The sequence below is a fragment of the Mus musculus genome, chromosome 16 (assembly GCF_000001635.26).
Source record: "Mus musculus strain C57BL/6J chromosome 16, GRCm38.p6 C57BL/6J".
Lineage (NCBI taxonomy): Eukaryota > Metazoa > Chordata > Mammalia > Rodentia > Muridae > Mus > Mus musculus.
The window spans coordinates 8,765,969-8,791,085 of record NC_000082.6 but is presented as its reverse complement, the minus strand read 5'-3'; the positions used below and the strand labels follow the sequence as shown (position 1 = coordinate 8,791,085).

The window sequence follows — 25,117 nt, the reverse complement described above, 5'->3', positions numbered from 1 at the left end:
TCTATGCCACTCAAGTCAGCGTCAGCCAGGAAAAATGTCCCACGGGGGCCAGGTTGAGAAACTGCAGCCTACAGACAAAATATGGCCTGTTGCCTCTCTAGCCTGAGAGCCAAGAATGATTTGACATTTTTGAAATGGTTTGAAAATCGAAACATGTATGGAATGATCTGAAATTCCAATTTAAATTTATATTGGAATATAGCCATGCTTACTCATGGGTGTCTGATGTGTGACTGCTTCACACTGTAGATGCCGGATGGACTGTGAAATTACTCCTATCTAGCCCGTTCCTGAGAAAGCTTTTGGGCCTGTCATAGATAACTGATGGGCTGGTGCTCGCCTTTAATCCCAGCACTTGGGAGGCAGAGGCAGGTGGCTCTCTTGAGTTCAAGGCCAGCCTCAGTTCTAAGACAGCCAGGACCACACAGAGAAACCCTGTCTTGAAAAACCGAAACAGAAAACAGACAAACAAAAAACAAAAGAAGCCGGGTGTGGTGGCGCACGCCTTTAATCCCAGCACTCGGGAGGCAGAGGCAGGTGGGTTTCTGGGTTCGAGGCCAGCCTGGTCTACAGATCACTCTTCCAGGATCAGCCAGGACTATACAGAGAAACCCTGTTTCGAACCCCCCCCCCAAAAAAAAAAACCCCAAAAAAACAAAACAAAAAAAAAAAAACAAAAAAAACAAAAGAGAGAACAGAAGAACATTTTTTTTCCTTGAGATAGGATTTCTCTGTGTAACAACCCTGACTGTCCTGGAACTACTCTGTAGATCAGGCTGGCTTTGAACTCACAGAGATTTGCCTTCAACTGCCTCCCGAGTGCTGGGATCAAAAGTGTGTGCCACCACCACCCAGCCTTTTTTAAAAATTTAATTTAATTTTATTTTTTGAGACAGAGTTTTACTTTACCCAGGCTTGCTTTGGACTTAAAATGATCCTCCTGCCAGGGACTCCCCAAGATCTGGAATTGTAGGCATGTGCCATCATAGCTGCCATAAATAATCTCAACCTCTCTCTCTCTCTCTCTCTCTCTCTCTGTGTGTGTGTGTGTGTGTGTGTGTGTGTGAGATAAATGAGTATCCTACCAGCTACACACCTGACTCTGATTTATTTATTTATTTTGTTTGTTTGAGACACGGTTTCTCAGTGTCAGGCTGACCTCGAACTCAGAAATCTGCCTGCCTCGGCATCCTGAGTGCTGGGACTGGGGAGGCAGAGGCAGGCATGCGCCACAACTGCCCCACATATCACTGCCCGGCATCTCTGCCCTTTAACATTCTGGGGATAGACCTACCTTGGTTAGAGCCATGACAGCAAGCTGCTTTTGCTTGGGTTCTGGACATTGGAACTCAGGTGTTCATGTTTGCAAATCAAACACTTTACCTACAGCTGTCTCCTCAGTCCCATCACTGACATCTGTATACAATATACTACCACTTCAGGAAAAAAAGTATACAGCCTATCTAATGCTACATTGTAAAGAGAGAAAAGAAGACTAGAATAAGTATAAATATACCAGACTTATCTTTGGAGTAGAGTCACAGATTTTTTAAAAATTTGTTTACTTTTATGTGTCCTTTGCTATTTTAATTTCATTTTTATGGGTGTTTTGCCAGCATGTATGGTGTTTGACAAATGTGTAGTGCTTTTGGAGGTCAGAAGACAGAGCTAGATCCCCTGAAACTGGAGTTACAGATAGTTGTGAGCCATTATATGGGTGCTGAAAATCAAACCTGGGTCCTTTGGAAGAGCATCCTATGTTCTTGACTGCTGAGCCATCTCTTTACCTTCTGCCACCTACACACACACACACACACACACACACATACACACAGAGTTTGTACAGGGTGGGTGGTTTGTTTTGTTTTTACTTTCAGACAATATATTTTTATTGTATGTTTCCCCTCCCCCGACTCCTCCTGGCTTCTTCCCTCCCTCCCCACCCACATTGGTGTCCTTTCTCTCCTTTCAGAAGTGAAGCAGCGGAATGAACCCTATGTAGTTAATTGGTCCTCTCAAAGTTGCCCTGTCTATGATGGGAAAGGTCCAGCCTGACCCCACAGGGATGCTTTTTAGCAAACAGTGACTGTCCTGGAAAGTCTGCCTGTGGGGTGTCTCTGCAAGGCCACAGATAGCCGAGTAAGGATGCCCACGAGGCAATGCAGTTAGGTTCAGCAAGACTCAGCAGCCTGTGTTGGTTTAAACTTCTAGAGTCTGACCCTGGGCAGTTGATTTATACACTGTACAACTTTGGAAAAAGGTTTCCTGGTGGCAATTATCACAATAATCCTTAGGGTGTGGCTAAATCACAATTCTTTTTGCAAGTACAGAGGCAGAGACAGGTGGAACCGCCTTCTCCACCAGCCCCAGCCACCACCACCCCCTGACCTATTTTTTCCCCATCCTTTCTTAGACAGAGTTTCACTAAGAAGCCCAGGCTTGGTTTGGACTTAAAATGATCCTCCTGTCAGGGACTCCCAAAAGCTGGGATTGTAGGCATGTACCACCATAGCTGCTATAAATAACATTTGTGTGTGTGTGTGTGTGTGTGTGTGTGAGAGAGAGAGAGAGAGAGAGAGAGAGAGAGGGAGAGAGAGGGAGAGAGAGAGAGAGAAATTTTGTTTAGCTAGCTTGGTCTACAGCGTGAGTTCCAGAACAGCCGGGGTTACAGACAACAAACCCTGTCTCAGAAGGGGGTAGGGGTGTCCTATTGACTGAGAAAGGGCACTCAGGGTAGAGGTCTAAGCTGAAGTATCTGGAATAAACAACATTGTCTGAGGATTCGGGTGAGGCCCTGGCCCTACCGGACAGCAAAGATCCCTGGGTTATTAACCACATCCATTCCCAGCTCTGCAGGTGGGAATAGGTATAAATAAGTCCTTTCTGTTCCAGAGGGGAGCCTGCTTGTTTAACATTCCTGGTTTCCCTGGTGCTGGCTGAGAGCAGCTCATGCTTAGCGTCTACCCCAGTATGCACAGGGCAGTCTCTGCTCATTGACACAGTCTTTCCTCTAGGCAGGAAGCTATTCATTAAGTCTGACATGTATAGCCTAGGTCATTATTTTTTGATATAGGGTCCCATGTAGAGTAGCCCATGCTAGCTTTTTCTTTTCTTTCTTTTCCTTTTTTTAAAAAATTTTTTTTATTTAGTCATTTATTTATTTATTTATTTAGTATGAATACACTATAGCTATCTTCAGACACACCAGAATAGAGCATCAGATTCCATTACAGATGGTTGTAAGCCACCATATGGTTGCTGGGAATTGAACTCAGGACCTCTGGACAAGCAGTCAGTGCTCTTAACCACTGAGCCATTCCTCCAGCCCCTTGTCTTTTCTTTTTTAAATGAAGACAGGGTTTCTCTGTGTACCCTCGGTTGTCCTGGAACTTGTTGTGTGGTCCAGGCCAGCCTCAGACTCAGAGATCTGCCTCCCAGGCCCTGAGGTTTAGGGTGTGCATCACCACTGCCTTGCCCCAAGCTGACTTTAAACTTGTGCTGTAACTAAGGATGACCTGGGACTCCTGTTCCTCCTGCTTCTACCTCCAACATTTTTGAAGGCAGGCATGGTGATCAGCCCTGTAATCCCAGCTACTAGGTAAACTGAGGTGGGAAGATGGAAAATTCAGGAATTGCGTAGACACCAGGCAGTGGTGGCACACGCCTTTGATCCCAGCACTTGGGAGGCAGAGGCAGGCGGATTTCTGAGTTCGAGGCCAGCCTGGTCTACAGAGTGAGTTCCAGGACAGCCAGGGCTATACAGAGAAAAAGAACTGCATAGACTAGAGAGTAAATTCAAGGTCAGACTAGGTAACTTAGTGAGATCCTGCTTCAAAGGAAAAAGCTTGCTGTTTTCATGAAGAAAAGAAAAAAGAATTGAGGAGGTGGTGGATAGAGCTCCTTCCTAGTAATTGTGAGGCACTGGTTTCAATCCCCAGTAACACACACACACACACACACACACACACACTCATACACACTCTCACACACACACACACACATACACTCATTCACACATACACACACACACACTCACACACACACTCACACACACACACACATACACACTCACACACACATACTCACACTCACATATTCACACATATATTCATGCTCACATACACACTCACATACACTCATACACACTCACACACATAACTGGATGTAGTGGCACATATCTGTAGTCGTAGTCCCAGATCGGAGACCAACCTGTAATGTATGAAGCCCTATATCAGTAAGAAAAATGGGCTGGGGATATAGTTCAGCACTTGCCTAGCACAGGCAGAACTCTGAGTTCAATCCCCAGCACTTCATGGTAGCAGAGAAAGGAAGACCAGAAGCTCAGTTCCATCCTCTACATAGTGAGCCTAGGCTATCCTGAATTACAGAGTATCGTGCCAAAAAAGAAAAAGAAAGTGGGGCCAGTGATAGCACATATCTTTAGTTCCTGCACTGGGTAGGTGGAGGCAGGAAGATCTGAGTTTGAGGACAGCTTGGTAACAGAGCAAGTTCCAGGACAGTCAGAGCTATAGAGAGAAATCCTGTCTCTAAAAGCCCCACATCCCAAAAAAGAAAGAAAAAAGAAAAGAAGCCAAGCATGGTGGCTGATGACAGTTACTTTTAATTCCAGCACTTGGAAGCTAGAAGCAGGAAGATTTCTGTGCATTTGAGGCCATCCTGGTCTATATAAGTTCTAGGACAGCCAAAGTTATGTTGAAGGACAGTGTTTCAAAAATAAGTAAGTAAATAAATAAATAAGCAGAGAAAGAATTAGAGCATGCTTAGTGCTCTGCCAGCTTTCTCCCATTTATATCAAGGCCAGGGAATGGTGCCACCCACAGTGGATGGGTCATTTCACCTCAACTGAAAAAACCAAAACATGCCCAAGGTACAACCTAATAGAGACAATCCCTTACTGAGATCCTGTCCCAAGCGACTCTTAATTGTGTCAGGATAATGATTAAAACTAATCACATGGGCTGGTGAGATCAGAAGGTAAAGGCCTTGCTGCCAAACTGATCACCCCAAGACCCTCGTGGTGGAAGAGAGAACCTATTCCTGGAAGCTGTCCTCTGACATCCTCACATGCACCAGGGTAGTGCCCTCGCTCGCTCTCTAGTGTTCTCTCTCTCTCTCTCTCTCCCTCTCTCTCTCTCTCGCTCGCTCCCCCTAACCCCCCCCCCCATAAGATTATTTTGTAAGGAGCTGGAGAGATGGCTCAGCAGTTACAAGCACCTGCTGCTCTTGCAGAAGATCTGAGTTTGGTTTCCCGCACCCACATGGTGGCTCACAGCTGTCAGTAACTTAGGTTCTAGACAACTTCTGATTTCCATGAACACCAGTCAGGAATTTGGTGTACATACATATATGCAGGCATAAATAAAACAAAATAAATCTAATTTTTAAAAAGATTTTATTTATTTTATGTATGTGAGTACACTGCAGCTGTCTTCATATACACCAGGAGAAGGCATCAGATCCCATTACAACTGATCGTGAGCCACCATGTGGTTGTTGGGAATTGAACTCAGGACCTCTGGAAGAGCAGTCAATGCTCTTAACCGCTGAGACATCTCTCCAGCCCTTAAAATATTTTAAAATATCATTTTATAAACCAGGTATGATGGTACACACCTTTAATCCCAGCACCCAGAGAGACAGACGCAGCCAGAGTTGTATGAATTCTAGGCCAGCCAGTGCTACACAGAGAAACCCTATCTCCCAAAACCAGAAACCTATGGCTCCTCCCTAGAGCTCTTGGACCATCCCTGGGATGCTATAAACTATCAACTCAGTTCCTCTCACTGAGATACCGGGGGTATATGGAGAGTGTATAAGAATCCTAGGACAGCAGGCTGTGGTGGCACAGGCTGTTCATCCCAGCACTCAGGAGCTTGAAGGACATGGGTAGCAGGTTCCAGGCTAGCCTGGTATACATAGACAAATCTTGTACTTTGGTCTGGATGTAAAATATCTCCCATAAAATACCTTATGAACACTTGGGGAGGTAGTGGAGTCTTTCAGATTCTGGCTGGAGGAAGTGGGTCAAGCAAGCCTTGAGTGTTCCGACATGGTCCTCCTTCTAGCTCCCTTCTGTTCACTTCCTGGTCTGAGATGTCAACACACCGCCCTGGGCTCTATGCCAGGCCTTCCCAGTGAGGTAGACTGTATTTCCTTAAATTGAGCCACATCCTGAATTGTTCCTGTAACATCTAACGTTGGCCAACAAAATGTGTCTGTGAGGTAAAAGTGGTTGTTATTCAAGCCTGATGTTTGATTCTGAAACCCAGCATGGAGGGAGAAAAGTGACTCCTGGGAGTTGTCCTTTGACCTCTGAGTTTGTGCTATGACATGTACATGTCTAAACACACACACACACACACACACACATACACACATACACAAAGTTAATAAAATAAAAACAAAAATTGAGGGGGAGCAAAAGATCCTTTAGAAAGCACTCCCCTCATAATCATGATACATGTTCAGTCTCCAGGACTGCACTAAGCAGGCAAAGTGGCAGATCTTGTAATCCCAGCCCCTTTGAGCAGAAGCAGGAAGATCAAGATCAAGATCATCCTCAGCTCCCCCAAGAGTTTGAGACCAGCCTAGGGTATACAGTTTGCCAGTTTCCACCACTCCTTATTACCTACCAGCAATATTGAGGCTAAAATAAAAAGCATTTTTTTTTTTTTTTTCTTTTCGAGACAGGGTTTCTCTGTGTAGCCCTGGCTGCCCTGGAACTCAGTTTGTAGACCAGGCTGGCCTCGAACTCAGAAATCCGCCTGCCTCTGCCTCCCAAGTGCTGGGATTAAAGACGTGCGCCACCACGCCCGGCTTAAGTTTTGTTTTTAAATTTGATTTTTATGGTATAGTCATTGGTGTTTTGCCTGTACATATTTCTGTGAGGGTGTCAGACCTCTGGAACTAGAGTTATAGGCAGTTAGTTGTGAGCTGCAATGTGGGTACTGAGATTTGAACCCCGGTCCTCTGGAAGAGCAGCCAGTACTTTTAACTGCAAAGGCATTTCTGAAGCCCCATATCAATTCAGTCTGACCTGAACTTTTTAGCAAAGGGCTATGTAGAGATGTAGAGAGAGAGAGAGAAAGAGAGAGAATATGAGAGAGACAGAGACAGAGAAAGACTTTTTGGTATTTCAGGATTATCTTATTGCAGAACTATGCAAAGAAAGATTCAAGTCTCCCTGGCACTGCTTAGTTCCTTAAACTTGAGTTTGTGAACTCTAGACACACAAAGAAACCTGTCAGAAACTGCCATGATGAGGAAGGTGAGGGTTGAATTGGGGACCGATGATGGAGAAAGCCAGAACTTCCAGAATTCACTTGAAACGGAAGGAAGTCCTGTGGGGCACCCGGAAGTAGCTGGTGAATAAACTAGCAACTTCCGGTTGAGGCAGGAGAGGAGGGTTTCCAGCAGCGTCCTTTAGAATACAGCTACATGATTCAGTGTATTTTTTTTCTCCCTAAAAAGAAATAATTGAGCACTTACGTTGCGGGTTTGTTCTATTGCTTTGAATTAATCCAGCCCTCAAAATCAGGATCTACATGTCCGAATGCTGAAGGTCCTTGTCCCCAATTGGCTTTTGGTCGATCAATAAAAAGGCAACAGCCAATGGCTGGGCAGGTAGACTGAGGCGGGACCTTTGGATTTGCATGGGCTAGGGACTGGGAGAGTGGAAGGCGGCAAAGATCGCCATGATGGGGAAGAAAGACCAGACCTAAAGGCCCGCGGACACGTGAGAATCAGGGAAAGTGGCCACTTGGACCACTTCCCCAATTGTGTTTGGGGTAACAGAGATGAAATACAGATTTTAAAAGATGTAACTCAGGAGTACCGGAGGGGAGTGTTTGCAAGCAGCAGGAAGGATTTAGAAACACCCAACCAGCCGGGCGTGGTGGCACACGCCTTTAATCCCAGCACTCCGGAGGCAGAGGCAGGCGGATTTCTGAGTTCACGGCCAGCCTGGTCTACAAAGTGAGTTCCAGGACAGCCAGGGCTATACAGAGAAACCCTGTCTCGAAAAACCAAAAAAAAAAAAAAAAAAAAAAAAAGAAACACCCAACCATTAAGCTAGTCAAGGCACATTTAAATTAACTAGTGCGTGTGTGTGTGTGTTCCATTCAGGAATCCAGATAGCTCTTGGGCGAGTGCACGAATGCCACCCATCAGGAACATGGAACGGTTAACTAATTACTGCTTCATAGCTGGGCGTGGTAGTGCATGCCTTTAATCCCAGCACTGAGGAGGCAGAGGCAGGTGGATTTCTGAGTTTGAGAAACCCTGACTCAAAAAAACCAAACCAACCAAACAAATAAATTACTGCTTCACCTTTAGACTGGTGGTGGGTGCTTGCCTAGTAGGCAAGGAGCTCTGGGTTTGAATTCCAACACTGCCAAAAACCGGAGGAAGAGGAGGAGGGAGAGAAAGCTGGAGGCTGGGCAGGGTGGCACACATACTTTCAGCCGCAACTTTCAGGAAGCAGAGAAAGGTCGATCTCCATGAAGTTGAGGCTATCTAGGAGCCAAGGCTATCTAGGGAGACCTTTTTTTGAGAGGGAGGGAGGGAGAGAGAGAGAGTGGTTGAGGCTTAAGGACCAAGGTGGGTCCTTAGCTCTGCTCTTCATCAGTCTCCTCTACTTTTCTTCTGTTTAATTTTTTCTTAAGAAAACATTTAAAGTGTGTTCGTGGGAAGTGGGAGAATATATAGAAATAGTTGCTAGGATATGCACAAATACTCCCCGAAAGAACCGACTAACTGTATAAGAGTAAGAACAGTAAAAAAAATTCAAGCATCTCAAGTCGAAAAATTGGGAAGAGACCAGGCAAGGCAGGAAGACTACTACATATACATTTGTTTTGCTCTGAGGCAGGGTCTCTCTCTGTCGTCCTGAGACTTGCTATGTAGACCAGGCTGACCTCAAATTCTCATAGATCCTCCTGCCTCTGCCTCCTAAGTGCTGAGATTAAAGGCATTGTGTTACCAGGCCCAGCACCTTCCAAGTTGAAGAATTAGAGTGGTGTGCCACCTTGCCTAGTTTTATGAAGTGCTAGGAAAGAACTCGGGCCATGTCTCAAGAAAATGAAAAGAAATACTTTTACAATAATAAAAAAGTATATTATGGGGCTGGACACTCACTGACTGTTCTTCCAGAAATTGGCATTCTATTTCCAGCAACCACAAGGTGGCTCATAACCATCTGTAATGGGATCCAATGCCCTCTTCTGGTGTGTCAGCGACAGTGTACTCACATACATAAAATAATAAAATCTTTAAATATTTATTATATGTAGTATAATATTTTATCATAATAAAGTATCATAAATAAAAGAATATATTAAGGTAAATGTTTTTTAAAATCAAATTTCAAAGTATAATACAAAAGTGTCAAATATTTTTAAGATTAAGACAAAAAAAAAGTTAGGTCTCATACCCAGGACAAACACTGAGTTGTACTTAACACATCAATGCAGACGTGTCCACCAGGTTCTCCAAGCATCCCTTAGTCCCTATTGTTACAGGGTATGACTAGCATACCCTGCCCCCTACCCTAAACTTTTCCAGCTTAGAGGCTGGGCTGCCCTTCCCTATATGTTCCAGTCATTTTGGTTACCTGGTCTGTTCATCCACTCTTTACCTTCGTGGCCATTTGGTCTGACTCCCCGCTGTCCCCTCCCCTTCTGCTCACATGGCCTGGTTCACTGTTCATTGGTCGAGTTTGCGTTGGACCCGCCCAGATGTCTCCTCCTCTGATTATGCTCCCCCTCCCTTTTATCTCCAGTAAACTTTCTCCTCCACCATCCCCAGCAGCAGTCATGTCCTTGCCTCTTTATTTCTTACTTTCATTCATCTGGTGGCAGAACTACGGAGTGGCATGAATGAGTTCCCTCCCAGGCTCCAAACCAAGCTGCTAACCTGAATCTCCAAAAATATGTACAGATTGTTTCTGCAGGCTTCTGCCTCCCACAAGATGTGATTCCAAAGTCTAGAGTCCAGTTTTTTAGCTGCTGCGTCCCTCTACCTGCTCTAACCATTAGACTACATTTTAGATGCCTCTCTGGGCTCTGTCCTGCTCTGTCCTCACCTGGGCACTGCCACACCCTGGATATGCTTTTCTGGCTCCCGCAGTCTGCCACGTCCACCCAGACACCTCCCCTTTCTCCTGTCTCCTCCACTGGCTCGGCAAGCTGCCTGCTTGGTTTACTATTGCTACAAAGCCATAGCAGCAAGCTCCTCTCACGAGGAGGGACACCTATCCTCTGATTAAGGACATGTTTTCCATCCCACTTGGGAATACCCTGCTGAAATTCTTGTCACAAGGACACTATCCTACCTGTGGCAACCTAGGACCCTTTTCCTTGTCTCCTTGAACTTGAAACTACCAACTCCCCAGATCTCCTGAATGCATCCACTGCCGCTTCTCTCTCTTACCCCTAGGAACCACCGTCCCACCTACAGTCCTGAAGTGTGGAGCTGCTTTCTCTCTTCCTCCACAGCTCCTGCTCCCAGCTCCCTCTGAGAGCTTACAGGAATCCCCTCTGCTTCCTCCTCTTCCTCCACAGATGCAGATTTTACCCCTCAGCTTGGCCTCAGCACAGACCAATGGCCAAAAATTGGCACACTTGATTTCCAAGTCCTTAGAGACTGTAACAGCTTCTGCTGCCACACACGCACTCTGTTATCTCTGGGGCTCTGCTTTTATCTCTAGGATGTCTCTGTTCTGCTCGCAAAAAAAAAATCTCTTAAGAATATACTGTAAACTATAATAACCTCATTGGCTATGGTTTAAAATCTATAAAATCTGAAACAAAATTTGGCTCTAAACTTATAACAAAAACTACAGTAAAATCTATACATGGAGATGTATAATATGCGTATATACATATTTCAACTCTTTTATTTTTTCTCGAGACAGGGTTTCTCTGTATAGCCCTGGCTGTCCTGGAACTCACTTTGTAGACCAGGCTGGCCTCGAACTCAGAAATCCACCTGCCTCTGCCTCCTGAGTGGGATTAAAGGCATGTGCCACTATTGCCCGGCTAGTTTTTGATAACTGTTCGACACCAGGCTTCAATAAAACTTAGATAAGCACCAACATATGTTTAACAAATGAGGTGTATTTGAGTTTGTAGGTTCCTAAGTTCTACTCAGGGGCACAGTAGCGCTTGCTGGTCCAGCTTCTCTGTCTTTGCTCGCTTTGTAGGGCTGTAGCTATTTGGATAAACTAAGCTGTAGCAAAAAGAAGTGATATTCTCTTGTGATGCTAAAGGGAATTCAATTACATCTTCAACTCAAATTTATCAGGGATAAATCTGTAAAAATCCTAATCGAATAAAAGCTACTATTAGCCGGGTGGTGGTGGCGCACGCCTTTAGTCCCAGCACTCGGGAGGCAGAGGCAGGCGGATTTCTGAGTTCGAGGCCAGCCTGGTCTACAAAGTGAGTTCCAGGACAGCCAGGGCTACACAGAGAAACCCTGTCTCGAAAAACCAAAAAAAAAAAAAAAAAAAAAAAAAAAGCTACTATTAGCCTATCATAAACTGTTGAAACTAATTAAAACAAATAAGGTAATAATAAATCACCTTATATTTATAACAAAATTATAATCAAATCCTTGATGTGTTCAGGCTATACTTGTAATCATGCTAAGTACTAATGTAATTATTTACAGAAATAGGCTTCATTTAGCCTCCCTTATGTGTTTTCAAAGTTAAGGCTAAAGCAAATAAAATATACTTATAGATAGATGGTCCTCCAGCTCTTCAGATATCTGCTGAATATAGTATTCAAACTGTTTGAACTGTGCATGATGGAGACAAATCCCTCTTCCTAGTGGAAACTCAGTGATCGCCAAGATAGATGGGACATAGGATTCTACCTGAATTGTGATGACACTAACCACTGGGCCAAACAGCCCCATGCCCTGTGCTCTGCCAGGGCCCTACACAAACTGGATCTCTGGGGTTGATTGACCTACTCTGCCTGGTCATAGTAAGGCCAGTCCCCCAGGCTGCTCTTCTTATAGGAAAATCTCAGAGCTGGGTCTGACAGCCAAAGGCTTGCTGCTGTGTGGCAGCTGAAGACCAGCCATGGAGACCAGGGGAGCCTAGGGCAACTGTCTGTGTAATAATGGGGAAGTCTGCCATTTTAGGTGATACAAAGGCCTCCTGCCAGGACTTATTCTTCCCTTATCTCTGATGATATTGAGTAACTGCAGCCTTGTTAACTGCAACAATCCTACCAGTTCCTTTCCTTAGGCCCCACCAGCCTGCTCTTATAATGCAAAACTCAGGCTCAGCCCTCACTAGGTCTCCAGCTGAGAAAGATTTGCCTTGTTACTAGACTATAAAAACCAGGCTTCAAAGTAACTTTTTTCTATTCCTTTCTTTAAAGGAACTTTGCTTTACAATGGCTGCTCCCAGTTCGGGAAGCCTGTGTCACATGGTAAATGGTAGGATGGAAAGAAAGTTTAAAGCTTATGCAAGTTGTTTTTTTTTTTTTAAGATTTATTTACTTATTATATGTAAGTACACTGTAGCTGTCTTCAGACACTCAAGAAGAAGGCATCAGATCTCATTACAGATGGTTGTGTGAGCCACTATGTGGTTGCTGACATTTGAACTCAGGACCTTCGGAAGAGCAGTCAGTGCTCTTAACCGCTGAGCCATCTCTTCAGCCCCTTTATGCAAGTTTTAAAGGCCCAAGAGAGTGATGAAAAATGCGGGCTGGGTATGGAAGCACATGCCTTTAATCCAGCAGTTGGGAGGCAGAGGCAGGCAGATCTCTGTGAGTTCAAGGCCAGCCTGATCCACAAAGCCAATTCTGGGACAGGTAAGGCTTAACATAGAGAAACCCTGTCAAAAACAAAACAAAACAAACAAGCAAAAAAACCACAAAGGGATCTAACCAAACAAACAAAAAAAACCACCAACAAAGTGTTGTTGGGTCTCTCTCTCTCCCTCTCCCTCTCTTTCTCTGCTATAGTTTCACTAAGAGCTCAAAAGGGCCAGGCTATGGTGGCACACGCCTTTAATCCCAGCACTTGGGAGGCAGATTTCTGAGTTCAAGGCCAGCCTGGTCTACAAAGTGAGTGCCAGGACAGCCAGGGCTACACAGAGAAACCCTGCCTCATAAAACCAAAAAAAAAACCAAAAAACAAAAAAAAAAACCCTCAAAAGTTCGGTTTTGGCATCAGTCAGTGGAGTTCTGATGAGCCATCAGTCTAGCTCTGGTAAAGCACTGACTACTACTAGAGTCACAAGCTGGAGATTTTAAATTTCCTTTGATTGTATTCTAAGTATAGACTTGAAAGTGCTTCTCTCCGTGTTAAAACATCTGTCCAGTCTACACACACCCAGCCTTCTGGATAGAGGAAAGAGTGTTCGTCTTTTTAACTCAGGGTCCCCAAGCTTCTACTATGACTCAAAGGTGTGAGTCTACTGTCTTTTCTACAATGTGGATTTCAGTACAGGTTACAAACAGTGGTGATGCTGATATATCTAAAACTTAGCTCTTTTTGTAAGCTCAGAAATTCTTGTAAGCCTCAGGGAATCGACTTGAACCCACCTCTCATGGGTCAAAAGGACTCAAGATGAAGTACTGACAATCAACAGCCTGTTTCCCCACCTGCTGCCTGTTCTCGAGGGTGAGATCTCTCCCCTCCAGCTTTCCTGGTTTAGGGATTCCCCTCCCCCAGCTCCCAGGACCAGGAACCTAGAGGTTTCAGATGTATACCCAATGTCAGCAGGAAGTAGTCATAGTTCTTAGTCATAGTACATAGTAAGTCATTGTCTCTCTCTCTCTCTCTCTCTCTCTCTCTCTCTCTCTCTCTCTCTCTCTAAGATTTATTCTATTTATTATATGTGAGTACACTGTAGCTGTCTTCAGACACCAGAAGAGGAAATCAGGTTTTGTTACAGATAGTGGTGAGCCACCATGTCGTTGCTGGGATTTGAATTCAGGACCTCTGGAAGAGCAGTCCGTGCTCTTTACTGCTGAGCCATCTTTGCAGCCCAAGTCATTGCCTCCTATCGTTCATTTATTATCAATGAGAAGGCTGGGGTGCGGGCTTTGGTGGCTCGCGCCTTTAATCCCAGCAGAGGGATTGGGAGGCAGAGGCAGGCGGATTTCTGAGTTTGAGGACAGCCTGGTCTACACACAAAAATCCTGTCGAGGTTTCAAATCCCCAGTCTAGAGGTCGAGGTGCCTATTTAACATATCAAAGCCGACCTGGCTACCGGTTCTCCCAGCATCCCTCAGGCCCTACTGTTACAGGGTATGACTAGCATCCCCTGCTCGCTATTCTAAACTTTTACAGACCAGAGGCTGGGCTGCTCTTCCCTATATGATCCAGCCATTTTGGTTACCTGGTCTCTTCATCTACCTTTTACGATACTGGCCTATTGGTCGGATTCTTCTCTGTCCCCTCCCCCTGTCTTCACATGGCCTGGTTCAGTCTAGTCGCGTTCCCTCTGGACTCTCCCAGATGCCTCTATCTGTGTTCTCCTTCTGTCTACAATAAGCTACCTCCTCCCCTTCCTCCTCCTCCACCATACCCGAGAACAATATGTGCCCTATTTATTTTTTTCATTCAGTAGCTAAAAGATGGCTCAGTTCGGGGCTGGAGAAATGGCTCAGGGATTATGAATGCTGGTGACGACTCTTCCAGAGAACCATGGTTCAATTCACAGCACCTACTCAGCAACTCATAACTGTAACAGTTGTTCCAAGGGATCTGATACCCTTACATAGACATATATGCAGGCAGACCACCAATGAACATAAAATAAAAACAAAAAAGATGGGTCGGTGGTTAAGAGCACTTGCTATCTTACAGTGGATCCTGGTTCAATTCCCAGGACCCACATGTGGCTCACAACTGATGGTGACTCCAGTTCCAGTTCCAGGGGATCTGTTGCCCTCTTATGCCCTCCTCAGGCCCAAGACATGCAGCAGGTGCTGCAGGGACACACACATATAAAAACAAAATCAATCATCCTTTAATCCCAACACATGGAGGCAGAGACTGGTTTGGGGCCAGCCTGGGCTACAAAGTGAGTTCCAGGACTGCCAGAGGTACATGGAGAAACTCTGTCTTGAAAAAAAAAAACAAGCCAGCAAGCAAACAAACAACAACAACAAAAAAAATCAATCTGTGGGGAAAAATTTTTTATTGATATTATTTGTTCATTTTCCCTGCCGGCTGAGTGTGATTGTCGGTCCTGGTAGAAATGCATTAAGTTGTCCGTTTGATGTAATAACCACCTTTGGCTGTGGAGATCTTCTGAAAATCAAAACCACTGTGAGCTCCTCCAGCTTAAAGACAATTGCAGTTTCCTCAGACCTGGGGTTAGGAGCTGCCAGCTGCCTGGCCTGCTTGCTTGCCTGCTTTCTTCCTGAGGCTGCCTGATGTCAGACTCCTTTCTTGGCTCCTGTCTGACGACAGCAGTGAAGAGCTAACATGTTCTCACTTCCATCTTCATCCCCAGCCAGAGAACCACAGACTACATTCACATGCAGCCCCCTTGGCTCCTAGATTGCTCATCCTGTCTCCCTTTTTATCTTTCCAAAAGATCTTTTTATGCATTTAGGTGTTTTGCTTGTTTTTGTGTTTTGTTTCTGAGGACATGGTTTCTCTGTGTAGCCCTGGCTGTCCTGGAACTCACTTTGTAGACCAGGCTGGCCTCGAACTCAGAAGTCTGCCGGCCTCTGCCTCCCGAGTGCTGGAGTAAAGGCGGGCACCACCACCATGAAGTTATTTAGGTATTTTGCCGGCACTGTACACTTCATGTATGCCTTTTGCCAGAAGAGGCCGAGGGACACGGCTGCCATGAAACTGGAGATAAGGAACATGGTTGAGCCATCATTGTGGGTGGTAGGGATAAAACCCCAGTCCTCTGGAAGAGCAGCTAGTGCTCCTAAGAGGTATGCCACCTCTCTAGCCTCTTTTCCTATTTAAAATTTTGTTTTTATTTATTATTAGTGTGGAAGATGGGTATACACGTTCTGTTGCTTGTGTAGAGGTCAGAGAACAACTTTGTAGCTATTAAGGCCTGTCTAGGCAGCCATTTTATGCTGTTACTAATGACAGGGGATGTCCTAATGCACTGTTACTAGGAGGCCTGAGTCAATTGCACGCTCTGTTATGTTCTACACTTTCTTGTTGATCCAATCTCAGTTGAGGTCAGTTAGAAAGCTTGAACCTGAACCAACTGCCTGCCAGCACTTCCTGCACCTGGGGATGAATGAGCTTTTATGGTTTTTCCTTGATAAGCTGCCCCTGGGATGGACCCCAACGTAAGAGACACCTGCACCAATATAAGAAGCTATTTGAAATAAAACCTTCACTTTAAATAAGGGTCAAATAAAGTTTTAAGTTCCCGATACCTCCCTAGGAATTGGCATCCTACTTGACAGAAAGAGACATGTTACCTGGGTAACTGGCATCCTGGTTGGCAAGTTGGGACGTGAATGATAGGCAAGTTAATGCCCAGCCACAGTTGAACAATGAGAACAGGTTAAATGTACCACCAAGACATGTTCTAAGGAAGTCCCCTATCACTAAATCCTGATTGGTGGAGTAACTTGCACAGATGTTCATGGATTTCAGGCTTAAAAGCTGTGTAGGATTCTGGCTTGGGGTCGCTTGACTGATCAGTCAGTCCTGGGGTGAATGCTCAATAAACTCTCCCTGTCTGACTGAGATTGGAGTGGATGTTGTTTGTGGGACAACTCCTGGACCCCAACAGTAGAGTCAGTCGATTCTCTCTTTCTACCCTAAGTGTTTTGGGGGGATTGAACTCAGATCCTCAGGCATGCATAGCAAGCAACTTTACCTGCTGAGCCATACTTACAGCATACACACCCCTTCTTGTTTCTTCTCTTCTTCCTCGTCCTCTCCTGCCTCCTTCTCCTTGTGGTTTTTCAAGGCCCGGTTTCTCTGAAGCCCTGGCTGTCCTGGAACTTGCTCTGTAGACCAGGCTGGCTTCAGAGAGAAGCACCCATCTCTGCCTCCCAAAAGCTGGAACTAAAGGTGTGCGCTACCACCCTGGTCCCTACTCTCCTTTGTGTGTGCGCTACCACCCCGGTCCCTACTCTCCTTTGTGTGTGCTCTACCACCCCAGTCCCTAGTCTCCTTTGTGTGTACGCTACCACCCCAGTCCCTACTCTCCTTTGTGTGTGCTCTACCACCCCGGTCCCTAGTCTCCTTTGAAGGGATATTTTTTAAAGTTTTGCCCCTGTGTTTTTGTATGCTTTGGGTCATCATATTTCAGAACAGAACCCCTAACACTTCCTCTGTAGAGATGAGTGATAATACGAGAATTACTGAAATTTATGCTGAACCATATGTAACTGGATGGAAAATAACATTCTAATGCTGGCTGTGTGCCTTTAACTGCAGCACTCAGGAGGCAGAAGCAGGTGGATCTCTGTGAGTTCGAGGCTAGCCTGGTCTACAAAACGAGCCCTGTCTCAATATCTCAAACCACCCCCGCCCCCCAAAAAGAAAAATAGCTGTACATTGGCAATTCCATGTGCCACAAGCTAGTATTGATTACTCCCTGGAGAAGGGCCGGCCGGAGCAAGGCTTCTGCACGGGAGTGTCCTCTGGTAGGAATGGTTCCGGGGTATGAGCAGAAAATACTAGAGTTGGGGTATGTAGCTCAGTGGTATGATGCTTGCATGTGTGAGGTGTGTGGTTCAATCTCCAGTACTAGAGAGGGGAGAGACAAGGAAAGGACCACACTATCCAGATGTTAACCTGTAATCCTGCCCTGAGGAGGTGTAGGCAGAAGGACCCGCCATTCAAGCTCATCCTTGGTCACAACAAATTCTGTTGAGGTTTGGTCTGGAGCTGTGCATTGTAATGCTAACTTCAATTCTCTGCCCCTTAATTCTCAGGTTTGCCTGCCAGCTTTTGTGGTGCAAACTTTTTAAAAACTTTTTTGAATTAAAAATAGCTACAGCCAATTACTGGAGGGAATAGAGGAAGTTGGGTTTTCTGTTACCTGGTTTGGGGTTGCAGGTAGAGAGGAGAGAGAAGAAGGGTGTGGAAGAAAGGAGGGAGCCACATGCGAGTAGGTGGGCGATGAGCACATGGCCAGGAGAAACAGCAAATATTTGGGGTACACTGCTGAAGTAGCCAGCCTAGCAGTTAGAAAGTAGATTTGGGGTTATACCCCCCCAGTAATTGTCAAAATGAAATAACCACAGTCTGAGTCTCATTTATCTGTAAACTAGACAGAATAAGTTTAAATTAGCTCAACTACAAAGTTCAAAGCCAGCCTAGCCTACAAGAGATTCTGTCTTCTTCCTTTCTTTCTTTCTTTCTTTCTTTCTTTCTTTCTTTCTTTCTTTCTTTCTTTCTTTCTTTCAAGAAAAGATTTATTTGGGCTGGTGAGATGGCTCAGCGGTTAAGAGCACTGACTGCTCTTTCAAAGGTCCCGAGTTCAAATCCCAGCAACCACATGGTGGGATCCGTAACGAAATCTGATGCCGTCTTCTGGAATGTCTGAAGACAGCTACAGTGTACTTACATATAATACATAAATTAATACATATTAAAAAATTATAAAAAAAGAAAATATTTATTTTATGTATTTGAGTACAGTGTTGCTGTTTTCAGACACAGATGGTTGTGAGCCACCATGTGGTTGCTGGGACTTGAACTCAGGACCTCTGGAAGAGCTGCTAGTGCTTTTAACCACTGAGCCATCTCTCCAGCCCCAGTTCTTTTGTTTATTTTTGTTTTTGAGACTGTCTGTAAATAAATCAATAGATGGCCTCGCTGTCCTCCTTGCTGGAAGGGCTTGATGAATGTTAGAGGGCTGGAGGCTCAGACGCTAGGCTAGGCTGTGGGGATGAAGCTGAGGAGTGGAGCAGAGCTCCTAGCTCCTGGAAACAGCAGCAGCGTGGGCTTTGGGGTGGCCTTCAGTGGCTAACAAATTAGCCACTTTCACCTTAGATCCAACATGCCAAGATTCCCTCCCCATCAGTAGCTCTCATACAGTGTCTCCAAAGAGTTTATTTAGAATGTAGGCACCTAAGCTGGGCCCAATGGTGCAGGGTTATAGTCCCAGGGCTGAGGCAGGAAGGCTGGGAGGCCAAGGTCTGCCTTGACTACTGAACAAATTAAAGCTTGGCCTGCACACCTTAGGAAGGGACTTTTTCTCAAAATAAAAGGTAAAAAGGAGGACTAGGGCTGTGGCTTGGGGATAGACTGCTTGTCTCCAGTGTGCAAGGCTCTAGGTTCCATCCCCAGTTTAACAATACACAAAATTGACAGGCATGGTGGCGCAGGCAGCCGTTTCCCTCTGGCCTCTTCTGGCAAAAAGGCATACATGAAGTGCACAGGCCGGCAAAATACCTAAATAACTTCATGGTGGTGGCGCCCGCCTTTACTCCAGCACTCGGGAGGGAGAGGCAGGCAGATTTCTGAGTTCGAGGCCAGCCTGGTCTACAAAGTGAGTTCCAGGACAGCCAGGGCTATACAGAGAAACCCTGTCTCAAAAAAACCAAAAACAAACAAAAAACCAAACAAACAAAAACACAAAATTAACTCCTTGGACAGAGAGTATGAAATGGGATGGGGTCTTTGTCCCTTGGAGGCAGTCAGTACTGGTTCCCATCCAAAAAAAGTACAGTCCCATCTGCCCTTGGTGGCTGCATTTTGAGCCCCAGAGCAGTCAGAGATGTGAGTAGAAGCATATTTAACAAGCACCTCTGTGAGCTTAGTTCTCGCCAGACCAAAAAGGATCCTGGCTTTGGCTTCTGATACATTTCCCAGGAGCCCCCTCTGCTGGACTGTCGTCACTTTCCAGCTCACAGCAGAGACGCAAAGATGTTATAAAGGGATGTGGCTGGAGTCAACAAAGGCATCCTACCTTCAAGCAGGTGCAGCATGCCCCCAATGAACACAATTGTGGGGCAGGGAGTGCGGGGTGGGGGGGAGAGGGAGTGGGAGAAAACCCCTGTCCCATCAGAGTTCTGATGCTCTGGGCGGGCGGACTCGGAAGGACTGTCTTTCCCCGCGCTTTCCCCACAGCCCCGCGTGGGTGTCTGGGTGTGAAGCCACTGGCCCCAGCTCGGCGGGTGGTGGACAAGGGGTAGTCCTAGGCACCAGGTTCTCAGCCATCGGACCTGGTGCTGAAGGAAGGAGAGGGCCGGGGGAGAGGGAGGCGCTGGGTGGTTCCCACGTGGGTAAGAGACCTTGGTCTGGTCAGTGGCTGGAGCGCAGGAAGGCCTTCTAACGGGAGGTTAGATGCGGCTGGTTATGGGAAAGCCTATCCCATTGTTGAAGCATAGTGGGCCTTGATGAGCAGAGACAGTCTCCGAGCTTTGTTGTAGGAAGGTAGGGAGAAAGAAGGTAGAAAGAGGGAGGCTGTCCATGGCCGCGTGGAGGGGGGTGGGGGGGAGGGAGAGAGAGGAGGGCTAGAGATGAGAGTAAGGATGGTGAGAGCTTAAAGAGTGAGGAGGGGCCAAGCAGCTCCTTTTATAGTGGGCTAGGCTATCTTGCTGTTGCCAGGTAACTGGGGGTGGAGTCTAGCCAGAATGCCAGGAGCTTGGGACTTTGCCTGACTTATAGACACAGAATCATGGAGTTGGGGACTCTGTGGTGTCAGGCACCTGACTCTGGGAACGTGGCTCGCTTTTCCGTCTCTTGTAGAGTTTTCTACTGGGTTGCCGGAGCAAGCCTCATTCAACCAAAATAGACTGCCTATCGTGGCCTCCCCCTCCCCTCCCCTCCCCTCCCCTCTCTCTCTCTCTCTCTCTCTCTCTCTCTCTCTCTTCTCTCTGTTATTTGAGACTAGAGAGATGGCTCAGTAGGAACGCCTGCTTCTTTCCCAGAGGACCTGGATTTGGTTTCCAGCACCCACAGCAGGTGGCTTGCATCCCCAATTCTAAAGAATTAGAATTAGAGTCTTCTTTGGGACTTTCACACATGTGCTGTACATAAACTCATGTAGACACATACTTATGTAAAAATGAACACATAAATGCCTAAGAAAGATGGGTTTACTTTCTTCTCTGTGACTGCCTGTTTGCCTGTACACGTGCTTTTTCGGTTTTTGTTTGTTTGTTTTTGGTTTTTCGAGACAGGGTTTCTCTGTATAGCCCTGGCTGTCTTGGAACTCACTTTGAAGACCAGAGCATGTTGGATCCCTTGGAACTGGAGTTGTAGAGGGCTCTGAGCCAGAACTGAACTGTAGCAAATGCTCTTAACCCATCTCTTCAGAACCCCGTTTTTCTTTTACTCTTCCCTACCCTGCTCCCCAGACAGGGTCTCAGTATGTAGCTCTGACTATCCTTGAACTCACCGTAGAACTCACAGAGATCCTCCAGAGCACTAAGACTAAAGGCATGAGCCACTACACCTGGCTCCCCTTTCTTTTTTTAATTGTGTGGGGAGGGAGTGTACAGCGGTGATCCCCTTGCTTCAGTTTCTCAGGTAGCTGAGACTAAATGTGCATCATTCTTTGGAATGAGGTGCCTGACCGGAGCTTTCCCCATTCCTCAGCTTTCTATTTTTTTTTTTTCTCCAAGATTTATTTATTATATGTAAGTACACTGTAGCTGTCCTCAGATACTCCAGAAGAGGGCATCAGATTTCATTACGGATGGTTGTGAGCCACCATGTGGTTGCTGGGATTTGAACTCGGGACCTTCGGAAGAGCAGTCGGCACTCTTAACCACTGAGCCATCTCGCTAGCCCTCAGCTTTCTATTTTTACCCGGTAATGTCCAAGTGTAAGAGACCATCATACCTCATCTCCCTGAGCTAGTCCTTCCTCCAAGTGACCACTAGAGGGCACAGGGACTGTGAGCTGAGGCTGAGCTTCGGGCCAACCCCGGGGGCAGGTGCCAGACAGAGTACTGAGCTTTCAGAAATAGAGCAGAGAAGGCCCTGCCTTATTGAACCCTAGGGAAACCAGGTCTGCAGGTAATTTTCCCTACGTCCCAGCGCTTCATGACCTTTAAGACAGGCAGTTGTCTGGGTGCATGCACACGTGGAAGTTCAGGGGGACCAGAAAAGCACCCAGGGTTCTGCAGTCCCTAGCCTTGACCCCAAAAGGCAGCTTGAAACCTCAGGGTCCTTTTCCAGACAGCCTGGCTGTATCTGAAAGCCCACAGGTAGGTACATTACAGGCTAGAATAACATTGTAATGTATCAGGCCGAGCTTCCTGAACAAGTTGGGTTTCCATTTACTGTAAACAATCCTGCTTGTCCAGTGAGCCACAGGCTGAAAGGAGGAAGAGGAACAGGCGTGCTGTGAGTGCTCAGCAACTGGATGAGGCTCAGTGGCAGCCTGGCTGTAGCTGGAACAGACAGGGCCTCCCAGAGAAGCCTGTGGGGAGCCTGTTTAGAGGTTGCCCCGTAAATACCAAGGGACTACAGACCTGGGCTAGGATCCAGCTCCATCTACCTGCACTCTAGTCACTCCGCTCCCAGGCTTCAACATATTTCATCTTGGACATGGGCATGCAGCTCAATGGGTAGGGCACTTGCATAGCACACAGGAAACCCTGGGCTCTCTCCTCAACACCACAGGAACTGTACATTGGGGTACATACCTGTAATCCCAGTACCTGGAAGGTGGAGCTCAAGGTCAACTGGATCCAATGAGACCCTGCCTCATAAGGGGTGGGGGGGGACTTGGCAGCAGAAAAAAGACAGCTCCTCCTGCCCTGTTGCCCTTAGCTCTACTCCCTCAGACTGCCCTCTGAACTGGTCCATTTGCACACTACAACGTGTGCTTGAGCCCACGCACACAATCAGTAGGCAGTTGTGTGGTCCCTGCCTATAATCTTTGGTCTGCAGATATAGGAGGCAGAGGCAGAAGGACCAGAAATTCAATGTCACCCTAAGGAACACAGTGAGTGTGAGGCCAGCCTAGGCTACAAGAGACCCTGCCTGACGCAAAGGAACAAATATGTGAAGAAACAAATGGAAGACGAGTCTGTGATGGGCTGGCAAGTGGGCTCCACAGCAAAGACCCCTGCCCTCATGCATGACAGCATGTGTCCAGTCCCCAGGGCCCACGGTGCAGGGAGAGAGCTGGCTCCCACAAATTGCCCTCAGACTCCACAGTTGTATAAATAAGTAAATAAAATATAAGTTTAAAATATTAAAGATAAGCCTGTTTGCTTCCAGCTGGGTTTCCTGAGCTTCAGGCAGCAGCGGGATGAAGGGAGGTGAGTGTGCCCAGAATGTAATTCATTTTAAAGTCTTAGCATAAGGAAGTGGGTGGCAGTGCAGTGGAAAAGCAAACCAGAAAAAGGAAACCAAAAAATGAACGACGTAGAAAAACAATGACAGCGGCTTCTCCTTCCTCCTCTTCCTCTCTTCTTCCTCCTCTTCTTCCTTGCTATGCTCCAAGGTCCAAGGCCTAGAGTCAAATGTCTGTTTGCATTGTTTTTGGACGTAAGGCGCAGTTCCGTAGCCCAGGCTTGGAACTCTGGATCCTCCTGCCTCTCCTACTGTGTTACGGGTGGGGTGTGTGCTACCACACCCTGAGGAGTCTCAGATGCCAACAGGAGATGGCTGACTATGCAAAGTAATAGATATTCACTGAGCTCCAGTTTGCATATAGAATAGCGGCATTTACAACTATAGCCTCATTGGCTGAGTGACCTGAAACTGGTCACTTACATCTTCTGTGCCTTGGTTTCTCCTCTTGTTAATAAGGGATAACAGTAACTATGAAAGAATGAATGTTAGCAGCTATCCTGGTACTCTGGAGGCTGGGTCAGGAGGTTGCCTGGAGGCCGGCCTGGGTTTCACAGTAGTTTCAGGCCAGCCTAGTCAACTAAGCAAGATCCTGTCAAATCAAAACCTGACCCAGAGAAGCAAGAAGGAAGGGGCTGGAGAAATGGTGCAGCAGTTAACAGCACTTGCTGTTCCTCTTAAGGAAGGACCTAAGTTCAGTTCCCAGGAGCCACTCCAGGAAGCTCACGACCACGTGTAACCCCCGCCCCAGGGCTCTCAGCCCCAATTCTAAACCATGGGATTACGTTTTTTGGTTTTTTTGCTTTTTGTTTTTCGAGACAGGGTTTCTCTGTATAGCCCTGGCTGTCCTGGAACTCACTTTGTAGACCAGGCTGGCCTTGAACTCAGAAATCCTCCTGCCTCTGCCTCCCGAGTGCTGGGATTAAAGGCATGAGCCACCACTGCCTGGCGATTTTATTTTTTATTTATTTATTTTTTTAAGAAGGAAGGAAGGAGAGGAAGAGGAGGGACAAAAGAGCCAGTGAGGTAACTCAGTGGGTTAAAGCACTCACCGAGGACTGAGTGACATTAGTCCCTGGAACACACAGAAAGGTGGAGACGGACAATCAACTTTGGAAAGTTGCCCTCTGCCCTTGGTACAAGGCCTGGCCGGGCAGTAGTGGCGCATGCCTTTAAGTAGCCTGGGGTACACACATGCACACAAATAAGAATAATAATAACTAAAATATTGTTTAAAGGGAAGAAACATCAGCCAGTCAGAGATGCCTGACACATCAGACCTGCTGCAGCCATTATTATCATTATTGCAGTCGTTATTATTAGCTGAGTATTCACTTTGCAGAAGAGGTGGTGAGCTGGATCCTCCAGCTGCGGGATTAAGAAGAACATTAGCATAGAAGCCAAACAGACTCAGCTCTGCCACTTCCTTGCTTGCTGATTCACGGAGCTTACGTAAGTTCCTGGAGTCAGTCTTCTCCAGTGTGAGTTGACACACATGTCACCTGAATGTTTGGAGCCACAGGAAACAGAACTAGGCTCTGAACACAAGTTAAGAAAAATCACCTCGTGCTCGCTTCGGCAGCACAGATACTGACATTGGAACGACACAGAGAAGATTAGCATGGCCCCTGCGCAAGGATGAAAGTCATCTCAAGCTGGGTATACTAGACGTACTGGTGTGCACTGGACGCCTCAGCACTCAGGAGGCTGGGGTAGGGCTTCCAGGTTAGCCCCCAATACAGAGTTAAGACCCAGTCTTGAAAGGAAGGAAGAAAGAAAGGAAGGAAGAAAGAAAGAAAGGAAGGAAGAAAGAGAAGGAGGGGAGGGAAGGAGGAAGGGAGAGAGAGACAGAGAGAGAGAGAGAGAGACCCCAG

General features: G+C 46.5%; 1 non-coding gene across 1 annotated transcript; it reads left to right on the top strand.

The window, feature by feature from the left end:
• The first annotated feature begins 24,809 nt into the window (after positions 1–24,809).
• Gm25805 lies at positions 24,810–24,917 on the top strand. Its single transcript, XR_003952054.1, has one exon. It is a non-coding gene; the product is annotated as a U6 spliceosomal RNA (small nuclear RNA).
• The last annotated feature ends 200 nt before the right edge of the window (positions 24,918–25,117 follow it).